At 34.5% G+C, this 12098-nt stretch overlaps 1 protein-coding gene and 1 non-coding gene across 8 annotated transcripts in view; one reads left to right on the top strand and one right to left on the bottom strand.

Moving 5' to 3' along the window:
* Positions 1 to 12098, top strand: part of LOC106665170 (protein sprint) — a 450469-nt gene that overhangs the window by 288969 nt on the left and 149402 nt on the right. Inside the window, exon 1 of one of the 7 annotated variants that reach the window (XM_014391413.2) lies at positions 5439 to 5561. The exons of the other annotated variants lie outside the window; for them this stretch is intronic. The gene's annotated coding sequence lies outside the window, so the exon portion shown is untranslated. Of the gene's footprint in view, positions 1 to 5438; positions 5562 to 12098 lie in introns of those variants that run through there. 7 annotated transcript variants of the gene reach the window in all.
* On the bottom strand, positions 3769 to 3841 carry Trnag-acc. The gene has a single exon. It is a non-coding gene; the product is annotated as a tRNA-Gly (tRNA).

The following is a 12098-nucleotide window of genomic DNA, read 5'->3' as shown; positions in this document are numbered from 1 at the left end:
TAGTTTGGCCGTTCCAGATCATTTTAATCTGCCTGTCGTTATTGTTTCGGTCGCAGACGCGTTTCGGCTTCCAAGGTGCAAAGATTTGCGCTTTTTAGCCACTCTTCTCCGGTGCTCAAATCAGAGGAGATGGATTGACAAGCTTTTTAATAACAAGAAATTACTGGTTTTGTTCCGAACCTTTTGCCATAACTTTGTCATTTTTAAAATCTTTTAAAATGGTGGGTGTTGATGTATAGGCATTTTGGAAATTTTGAAGTTGAACTGTATATACCGTGTATAATTTTTCTCCAAATACGGTAAAAAATTGAAACTAGGATACAAAATATTAAACATGTATTTTTTAAATGTATTTGTTCATTTATTTTTATAGCGTCATTGATTCAGCCGGGCCATCTAAAAAGGATACCTTGTATATTCGTAGTCGGATTCAGGTATCCCTTTCCAAGACTAGTAGACAAAAGCATACCATTATTGATAATAAACTCAATTCTATAAAACCCTGACTGTAAAATGCAAATGTAAAAACTATCATACCAATTTTACAAATACATGGTTGAACCTTACGTCGTATTAAATTCACTAGTTTGACTGGTCCGCTTGACCAATTAATATCTTTCAATTAAGGTTTTTAGTTGAGATAAAAAAAAGTCAGCGTCACGAGCGGGATTCGAACCCATGACCTTCAGCTACATACGCCGCTCCTCTGCCACTTGAGCTATCGTTACTTCGATCCACTCGGCCACCAACTTCCCATCTCAAACCCACCTTTTGAATTTTCCCTCTTTTTTGCCATTTTTCAAAAGTTTTGTAATCTATTTGATTCTGGGCGATAAATGAAATGGCCACGGAGAGCTTTAGTGAAGGTATACTTCATTTTAACTTATTAAATTCGTTAGTTTTCGTGGTCCGCTTGACCAATTTTCAATTAATTAAGGTTTTTAGTAGAGATAAAAAAGTCAGTGTCACGAGCGGGATTCGAACCCACGACCTTCGGCTAGATACGCCGCTGCTCTACCACTCAATCCTTTCGGACACTAACATCCCATCTCAACCCCACCTTTTGAATTTTCCCTCCTTTTTGCCATTTTTCAAATGTCATTAAGTTACCTCGTACATTCTCATTCGTGGTTTTTATACAACTACCTAAACAATATGAAAAGAAACAATTTCATTTGTCGTATTAGTATAAATTTTCACTGTTCTCATTAATGCATCGGCATTATTTTTTTCTGTAAATATGTATTAAAAAAATATACCTATTTAAGTTTCAACTTGCCCTGACGAACCTGATTTGGTTCATGATTTTGCCCTGTTCTAAAAATGTTTGCGGATCTTTGGCATAAGCATTCAGAATTAGGCAAAACCAAAAATTACAAAAATATATCCCCCCCGAATATTCATGTTTATTAGGGTTATGGTTTAAAATTGAATTCTTCAGGTAAAAAAAAGAGTCTGTATTGATTATCCAAAAGCCACAAGGAAAAAGCATTGGACAAAAAATACATAAACATCTACCATTTCTAAACTATGCATTAATTTATTTTATGAAATATTTAAGATTTGCTAAGATTTAATTTGTCGGTGTCCTCGTTCTTCCTTAAATTCTTTTATGTAATTTAATTTTCATCTACCAGTTCTATAAGTTAATTGGAATTCTTAGTTAAACTTTCTTAGTCTGTTGATTAATCGTTCAACACCAGCGATCATATCCAATTCTGACCGTTGAGATTCGAACCCGGGATAAAAGCGATGAGTCGCCTTGACAATGCCTTAAGCGTTGTGACAACCAGCTCCCTCTACTTATACTTATTATATTTACAATTAGTATAATACAACTTTAGGTAAGAAATAATTAAACATTAATACAACAAAAATATTCAAATTTATTTTCATTTTTGATAGAATTTTCGTTTATAATTTGTTTTATTCCTAGAGAAAATAGGATGGTTGTAAAACTCTAATCCGGATTGAACTTGTAAGTAGAAAGTAAATATTTTATGTAACGTTTAGCAGCGAAATGAAATGTTAGGTTTACGTAAAAAGAGCTCATGTTTTCTTATTTCTGTATCTGAGAGGACACAAAGTGAAATCTTAATGTTCTGACTACTTTCGTCGCTGTTTATTTAGATACATAAACGGGAATGTTTGTTAGACTTTCACTTTTAGGAAACTAGGGTACAAAAATTAATGTTAACGTTTTGTGGAACGATAATTACTTATAAACCATTAGCAAAAGGATTTTGCTTATATAAAAATATTCATGTCAAAATAGTTTTTGTTTGAAAATCAAGGCCCTATCAAAAAGGCGTTGATATAATTTTTGGCATTTTAACCTATTGTAGGGTTGTTGTTTTTTTGTCAAATAATCCCAGAAATGCCAGAGTCGGGAAAATATTTGCCTTTTTGTAATTATTTACAAAAATAAATATTAACTACAATCTTATCTAATCGCGAGAGTAGGCAGACTCGGAAATTTGACTTGTGACACATCCAGCATACTTGACGTTAAATATTTAAATATTTAACTTGCCGAATCTAAATTGCGTTCAATTGAACTAGGAAAAGGCTTATTCACCGAATTAAAAGGAATTGAACAAAGGTTGTTTTGACAAAAATAAAACCAGGCGACAGTATTCCCGGCGTCGGGGCTAATCTTCGTCCAGGAGAATTTATTAAAACGGACCCTTGGAGAATGGACAAGCACATGCTTATTCCTCGACGTGAAAATTCCCTCCGGCGGGTAAATTGGCCGTATCTTGTTGGGCGAGACGGCGAATTCTTACGAGTCGTTTTTTCCCATTGGTAAATCTTTTGGTAGGACACTTCGCGGGGCATTTGCTCTGGACCTCGGCCAAAAAAAGTAATAAACAACGTTCCAACAACCGTGTTTGCATTTGTATGTTCTATTAACCCAAAATTGGTGTTTAAAGTATCAAAACACTAGGACAATGGTGGGTTTTTTAAAAATATTATTTAGAGGTCGTGAGATGCCGTCTGGTGTTATGTGGGTTTAGAAAAAAATTTTCTTTATCGTGCCTACATTTCGATCTTTATTGAGATCATCGTTACGGCCTGGGATTTATAAACATTGTTTAAATTATTCAATCGCATGTAAGATGTGAAAATGATGGAATTTTTAGGTTTAATCAAAGTATTTGTACTCACTCAAACTGTTACATTACACAGAAAACACACTTTGAGTGAGTACAAATACTTTGATTAAACCTAAAATTTCCATTTCATGGGATTATAAACATTGTTTAACTTATACAACATACATGTAAGATGTGAAAATGAATTTATACGATGATATACACAGTTTATTAAGGTTTTTAGTTGAGATAAAAAAAGTCAGCGTCACGAGCGGGATTCGAACCCACGATCTTCGGCTTTCGAATCCCGCTCGTGACACTGTCTTTTTTATCTCCACTAAAAACCTTAATTAATGGAAAGATATTAATTGGTCAAGCGGACCACGAAACTAGTGCATTTGATATACACAATAAGGAAATTTTTGGTTTTGTCAAAGAATTCGTACTCAAAGTTTGTGTTTTCAGTGTAATGTAACACTTTTAGTGAGTACAAATACTGTGATAAAACTTAAAATTTCTATTTTTTGTATTAATGTGTTACATTACACAGAAAACACACACTTTGACTGAGTACAAACACTTTGATTAAACCTAAAATTTCCATTTCCTGGGATTTATAAACATTGTTTAAATTTCAATTAATTAAGGTTTTTAGTTGAGATAAAAAAGTCAGGGTCACGAGCGGGATTCGAACCCACGATCTTCGGCTAGGTACGCCGCTGCTCTACCACTTGAGCTATCGTGACTCCGATCCGCTCGGACACTAACTACCTATGTCAACCCCATCTTTTGAATATATTCCCCCCATTTTTTCCTTTATTTATCTCAACTAAAAACCTTAATTATTTGAAAGATATTAATTGGTCAAGCGGACCACGAAAACTAGTGAATTTAATAAGTTAAAATGAAGTATATCTTCACTAAAGGTCTCCGTGTCCATTTCATTTGTCGCCGAGAATCAAATAGATTACACGACATTTGAAAATTGGAAGTTAGTGTCCGAGTGGTCGAAGTAACGATATCTCAAGTGGTAGAGTAGCGGCATACTAGCCGAAGGTCGTGGGTTCGAATCCCGCTTGTGACACTGACTTTTTATCTCAACTAAAAACCTTAATTAATTGAAAGATATTAATTGGTCAAGCGGACCACACGGCAGAGCAGCGGCGTATCTAGCCGAAGGTCGTGGGTTCGAATCCCTCTCGTGCCATTAACTTTTTTTCATCTCATCTAAAAACCTTAATTAATTGTCATGTATTAATTGGTGAAGCGGACGTGAAGTAGTGAATTTTTTATATCATTGTATAAATTCATTTACACATCTTAATTTATTTGTATAATTTAAACTATGTTTATAAATCTCAGGTCCTCAAGAAAATCTCAACTAACGGTCACTAAACACCACACGTTTTTACTGAAGTTTATATTTTATAATTATTTGGAGATCGTAAACACCACGTATTTGTATTTTATATCGTACTAAGAACATTTTGATAAAAATTTGATCTCTTATAATTTAATGTATCAAAGATATAGGCTACACTTTGTAAAAAATTTAATTAAAAAGTGGAATAACAAAGAACTAATATGTCTGGTCAGTGGATATCCGGACACCGTGTTTATCTGGTCATCCACTGTCCTTGAAGGTAGGGCCGTGTCCAGTGGGCGTCAGGGACAAAGCGAGTGTAGGCGGACACAAATACGTTCATATTATTTTACGGCCGGTCAAGTACGTTTCCAAAGGTATGTTTTTACTCTGGCCGTTTTTCGATATTAATATTAGTATCATATTAGTATTTTTTTTAACCGTAATTCAATAAGGTTTTTTCTTAAAGATGTATCATGGATTTTTGGATTTTGTTTATTTAGCAAAAAATTGTAGATTGATTGAGGATTTTGATTATTATTGTAGAGTAGAATTGTTTTCGGAAGGATTAGTATTTAGGATTTAGTTGTTAGTATTTTGTATCAGATGTAAATTTTGCAAGGTTGTTTTGTAATGCTTGTTTTTAATACAGTCCTGATACCTCCATTGATCATTCTTGATTTTTCTGTTATCATGGTGGCAGTTGAAATGAAACGGAAATGACGCTACCCACCGCGTGGGATCTACGTTTTTTCCAACACTGGAAAACAGCCGAATGGGAATTTCCTTCGGGCTGCGTTGTAGCAATTAGGGATCGTTGAACCCCGTCGCATCCAGTGATGGGACTGGAACCTTTCGATTCGACCAAAAGAGCAAGAATTATTCGATTGTGAATGACCAGTTAGTCAAGGGGCGAACGTAGGAGAGGGATAAACGGGTTCCCCACTCCCTCATCGGGTCAGCGGGCCGTCTCGCTTTGCGCTTTTGGCTTTAGTGCGTTCCCGGCGGTCGTTAAGTGAAATGTGTTTGAGTGATCGTCCCAACAGTCAATCGTGCGGTTGACACAGAGAGTGAATTCAGAGCTATTTCGCTCGACAGTGCTTGTGAGTAATAATTTCTGCGAATTTTATGTCGCGGGCTCCGTTCTGTGCATAAACCAGTGTAAGAAACATTCATTCCGAATCGCCCTCGATCAGCATTGTCAATAAACCAATCGCAGATACCACGTCCATTGAACTTTATGGATATCAATACATATTTTACCCTTTATTGTACCGTGATAACTTCATAACAATCATAATCATTAAAGAAGAATTCTTGATATTCTCTTAATTCTTGATTGTTTTTATTTATAACTCGACCTAGAAAACGAATACGACCAATCAAAAACCCCACACAAACAACATCCCACTGAAAACTGACTGATCTGTGTATTTTATCCATTATTTAACCATCCTGTATTTGACTTTGGCAGTTAGGTAAGTCCCTGATTCACCTGGACTTGTTTATCCATGAAATCCTGGAATGTTTCCCCTAAAGAATTTTTTTCTTTTACCGTTTACTTAACTGTGTGAGCAGTAATAACTTTAAACCGTCAAAATCACCAATTTTAAAATCGAGATAAATTTCTTGGCTGTTTTTATATACAATCCGGCCTTGAAAGGCAGAAACTGACTAATCTGCGTATTTAGACAATAACTTAACTGAGCGATATATATTTTCTTTGTTCGTTAAGTAAGCAGTGTCTTAAACTCACTTGCATTTTTTTTAAACCAAGGAAAACACAATTATCTTTTCTGAACTATGATTTTTCGTCAAAACACTTCACAGAAAACACCGATTAATGTGTATGTTGGGTCAATAATGTTCACCCTTATTACATTGACTATGCTGGTTAAATACAATAAATTTACCTGGCCTTTTTTTTTTCCAACAAAAAATTTAGAATTTTTTCTGTTTTGATTTTTTAACTTAATATCCGTTAAAACTTTACATTTAAATCAACCACTACCTTCTTAGTTGATCAATAATGTTCATATTCTCTTTCCTGGTTAAGTGTCTTAAATTCACTTGGATATGTTTTTCCAATGGATTTTTGATGTTTTTGCCATTTTTTTTATTGTAATTCGTCAAAACACCACACAGAAAACACCGACTAATGTGTGTTTTGGGTCAATAACTGTTCACCCTTATTACATTGACTATACTGGTTATGTACAATAAATTCGCCTAGCTTTTTTTTTTTTTTTTCAAACAAAAACCTAGACTTTTTTCTGTTTTGATTTTTTAAATTGCTATACGTTAAAACTTTACATTTAAATCATCCACTGTCTTCTTAGTTGATCAATAACGTTCATATTCTCTTTCCTGGTTAAGTGTCTTAAATTCACGGATATATTTTTCCAATAGATTGTTGATATGTTTGCAATTTTTTATCGTAATTCGTCAAAACACCTCACAGAAAACACCGACTAATGTGTGTTGGGTCAATAACTGCTCACTCTTATTAGTAAGTACGATAAATTCGCCTAGCTTTTTTTTTCAAACAAAAAATCTAGACTTTTTTCTGTTTCGATTTTTTAACTTGCTATACTTTATATTCTCTTTCTCTTTCCTGGTTAAGTGTCTTAAATTCCCGGATATGTTTTTACAATAGATTGTTGATATATTTGCAATTTTTTATTGTAATTCGTCAAAACACCACACAGAAAACACCGACTATTTGGTCAATAACTGCTCACTTTTATCGTACATCGACTACGTACAGGAATACATATTCTCTAGTAAGTACGATAAATGTGGTTTCTTGTTTTTCCAAAGCAATTTAGATTTTTGTATGTTTTAAGTTTTAAAAATGCAACTCGTCAATAGTTCACACTTAAAACATGATTAACCATTGGGGTCAATAACGCCCACATAAACTTAACTGGTTCTTAAATTCACCTGGATAAGTTTTGCAATAGATTCTTGAATTTTCTTTTTATTTAGGTTTTTTAAATTAATTGTTTTGCCATTCGACAAAACACCACACTGGAAGCATCAACTAATCCGTTTATTTGTTCAATAACGTCCATATTGACTTTTCGGTTTTTTTAAATTTTTTGCAATTGGTCAAAAAGTCACAAATCTTTATATTTAGTATCCACATATATTTTATTTTGATTTTACTGTTAAGCATAATGTCTTAGAAATTGGATGTCTAATCTCTCTATTTGGTCAATAATTTAACATCCAGTTTTGAACTGTCTTTGCTAGTTAAGAGCATAGTTCTTAACTTCTCCTGGTCTTATTTTGCCAAAAAGAATCTAGATTTTTTTTTAACTTGCATCCGCCAATAAATCACACTGAAAGCATAAACTAATCTGTTATTTCGTCAATAACTTTAGTCGACTTTATTAGAATTTTCTGGTTAGGTAGTAAGTACACCTAGGTCGTAAATTCACCCTTTGTTTAATATGTTTTGTCAATATGCTGTTTACTCTTGAGCATACCCTAAAATTTTTCACAAATTGTAGATTTTACACAAATCCCCCTCTGTACCGACTTGCTGGTTAGGTACATAATGGATTAATTTTACATGTACTTTTTATTTCCAAGTGATTCTTTTTCTTGTTTTCTGTTTTGATGTTTTCCTTATCCTTGAAACCATAAACAAATTTTTCATTTCATTAAATAATAAATCCGCATCTACGTTGCCATACTCAACCAGCGAAATACACTGTCTCGAAAATTTACCAAGTGTTGTTTTTTCTGGACTTTTTTCCCAACGGAACAATTTTTCGTTTATGCTGACCCCGTCAGAGATAAACCATCACGTAAATACCAAATCATAACCGCAGACGGTGAATGCCGCTGCACCAAAGGTCATGGGATTTCATAAAACATTCTTCTTTCTTGAAGAATCGTCATTTGACAAAATCCGCAAATGAATCCATTATATTATTTTTCCTCTGGCCCAGTATTGGCCACGTCTCTATTACGAAATTCTGACAATTGAATCTAATAACCCGAGCTTAATACTTTTGAACTAGTATCTTAAATGTCCTTATAAACCCAGAGATTACCACAGTTGCCTGTTAATATGGCGATTGACCAACATCGCTGATTGTTTAAATTAAAATTATGTAACTTATAATGGTAAAAAACAAAATCCTCTCTATTTACAATATGTTCTATTTTTACCGCTTTTTAGCCAGTTCTTTGTTCCTCTTGGTATTTTCCTCCTTTGTTTTTCATTGTTATTTGATCGCCACAATATCAAATAAAACAATTGGCCATTTAATTGTTAAATGAAAATAAGAAATGTTGTAACCACTTTTACCTCGACTCCATGAGAGGCAACACATTGAATACTAATTCCTTAGCTATCTCTGCCCTATTGTTTTGATTGGTGATAACCTCGTTATGATGAAAGTCCAGTGATTGTCCGTAAACAATATTTTTTGTTCTTGACCTCTTAATTTGAGCTTGATGAAAAATAAAATAAAACTAATATATAATGTTCGTGCTACACAAAAAAAAGGAAAGTTTAAATTCAAAGACCAGTTTGTACAGTGTTACACTCCCCCTGTTCAATTCTCTTCCGTAAGGGGGCTAATAGAATATTTATTCCAATTGAATTTCACCCCTCGCTGATTTCCACGCAAAGCAAATTTGATCTATGGCACTTTGGATCTTATTTCACCCGACGGTCTGGGCTATTTTTATAGTTTCCCAGCATTACTGATGCACCTCGTCTGCAGTGTGATAAGTACGAATAACTCAACGGTTTACAACGATATTAACATGCTTTTAGTTACGTTGTACTTGTATACTTTTGCTGCCATGATGAACATATATTTAAACAAATGGTCTTTTGTAAAATCAAAGTCTCAACGCACGTTTCTGATTTTAAAAATTTCTCTCTTACCCTTCTTTCTTATTGTTCCTTTTTTTTACTATTCCTACTGTCCCAGTTCATCTCCGTATAAATATTTATCTGACTCAGTGTATTTTTATTTCGTCCTATCACTTCCACTTTTTACTTTTTTATATATTTCTTTTACTTCGTTGCCTCGTCAGTTAAATTATCTTTCGTTTTTGTTGTTTACGATGCCCTTTTATCTATCTATGGACTTTTGCCTAAATGTCATTCTCTTCGTTATTTAAGAGAGATACTTCAGGACCGAAATTTGCGAGATTTTTACTATATAAAACTATATTCATTTTTGTCGCTCTCTCCCTCTCATTTTTATGTTCCCTTAGTCTATTTTCCTTTGTATCTACCTAAATATCTATTGCTTCCAACTAAGGTTTGTATTCAGTGCCCCACTTTCCTCTTTACCCTCCTTCATCCTCGCTCCCTCTCCTCTCTCATCTCCGCTCTCGCTCTCCCTCCCGCTCTCCCTCCCGCTCTCTCCCTCCCTCTCTCCTTCCCTCTTTCACCCCCTCTCCATCCCCCTCACCCGCCCTCTCCCTCTTTGTCTCTCCCCTCTCTACCTCCCCCTATCTTTCTCTCTCTTTTTCTCTCTCACACCCACTCCCCNCTCGCACTCTCTCTCCCTCTCCTCCCCCTCTCTATCTCTCTCTCGCACTCTCTCTCTCCCTCTCCCCCCCTCTCTCTCTCTCTCAGTAAAATTTACGATAAGATGAGAAAACAAATTTTCGCCGTCTGATTAGTGAAAAAAAAAAAAAACTGATCCCTGAAGATGATCTCAATAAAGGTCGAAACGTTGCCACGATAAAGAAAATGTTTTTCTGAAACCTACATCACACCAGACCGCATCTCACGATTTCCGAATAATTAAAAAAAAAATAACCGCAGACCTGTTTACATACACATGATGGCCTCGCCTCTTTTACAGAATTTTCGTCTATTGTTGATACAAAAATGAATTTTCACGGTATGGTTGAATGACGGTTCGCAATTGATCTCTTCCATGACGGTCAACAAAAAAGTCAGTTTTGCTTATTTATCCATTTTATTATTTCTTATTTGCTTTTTATTCACGGGCTGAAGGTAACATTATTTTCCCGAAATCATTGTAAATTCGCTTGCACGTTGTAGAAAAATCGCACGATCTGCGCATAAAAAAAGACGTTCATCGCCCGTAATTACTCTTTGTTAAAAAGAAAAGAAAAAAGAAAAATAATGTAAAAAAAAAGTATCATTTTGAAAACCCTTTATCAGTGGATAAAAACTGCCACAACAAATGTTCTCCCACTTTAGAAAACCCCATTGTATTTTTCCGTCTGGAGATACTGTAGCAAATAGAGAGTTTTTTTCTCTTTCACCCGTCCATCGTTTTGAGGAAAATTTTCAGAAGCGAAATCTCATACATTCTCCGCTGGAAAATTAAAATTTGTTCAGAAACACAGTCCGTGAAAAGTGCGTTTTTCCGACTTGTCTCTTGTAAATTCTCAGTTTATCATGGAACTGAACCAATTGTTGAAAAAAAATTAAAACAAACTTTCAGTTGATATCATATTTCAAATTTATAAATAACGAATTATAACTAATGAAATCTTTCCTTTTAAACGTACTTAAAATGCCGAAAACTAATTTTCTTTATCCCCGCAATTAACTTTCACTAATAACGATTTTATTTCATACATGACATAATTTTCTTCAATTAACAAAATTTGTTTATTTACTTTTACTCTACTAGAAGGAAACAAATAAACTTAATATTTTTACCTGTTTCAAACAGTGAATATTGATTCTTTCTTGTATCACTTTTTAAAATCAAAATTACTCCGGTGACAATTCACAAAAAATTATAGCATGAATTATTTGCAGACTGAGATTTCAGAACTTTGGGATATAATTTTATTGACATATTTCTCCAGGATGAATCCTTTTAGTCAAAAGTACAAAACAGATTCTTGCCTTTATTGTTATTACGGTTATTAGTAAGGAATTTTTTTAACAATTTACCTATACAATTGAATACAAATTCAAACGAATATAAATAAAGATAATATTTTCGGCATCCCAAAAGGAGTCTTTTTTTTCAAATCCATTAATATTTACCGCTGATATATTATCACTAATAACTGAAACGATTAGTACTGTACGTGACAGCTTCTCCGTCGACCTTTTCGTGGTGCTTGTAGAAATAGCATGAACTGGACCGTCTCGGCAAAACGGTAGTTGTCTGGTTACCCGGACGCATAGGTCTAAAGGGTTTCTCACGTTAAAAATACGATAAAAAAAACCTTGATTATGATGTGGATGTGGCATCGTCGACGGAAACTCACGTCAAGAGCACTGTCGATAGGTGGTACTCGGAGGATTTGGCCCGTATAAGAACAGTCATCCTCATCCGATTGAGGAAAAGCCATGCGATGTTGACACACGTACCTCACTTATTTTTGGCTCAAATCCCGCAAGTTGAGAAAGCTTGATCGATGTGTCACACTTAATTGAATGGTGCAGTTCACTGTTCTTTAGCATGGCTGCGAGTACGTTCGGTTCCCTGTTCCGCGTTTCTTGGAGGAAACAGAATTGACCAATTGTACTACTGATATTGTTGTGTGTGTTGAGATGAATGCATTTATAGTGAACGTATAGTGTGAGAGGGTCGATGGCCGAATATTGAATACTCCACTCCCCCTAACTGAGTGAATGGTACGTAAATAAAAAAGAATCTATTTAAGAG

The sequence above is a fragment of the Cimex lectularius genome, unplaced genomic scaffold (assembly GCF_000648675.2).
Source record: "Cimex lectularius strain Harlan isolate CLEC.00 unplaced genomic scaffold, Clec_2.1 scaffold140, whole genome shotgun sequence".
Lineage (NCBI taxonomy): Eukaryota > Metazoa > Arthropoda > Insecta > Hemiptera > Cimicidae > Cimex > Cimex lectularius.
This window is presented reverse-complemented; position numbering and strand designations above follow the sequence as displayed.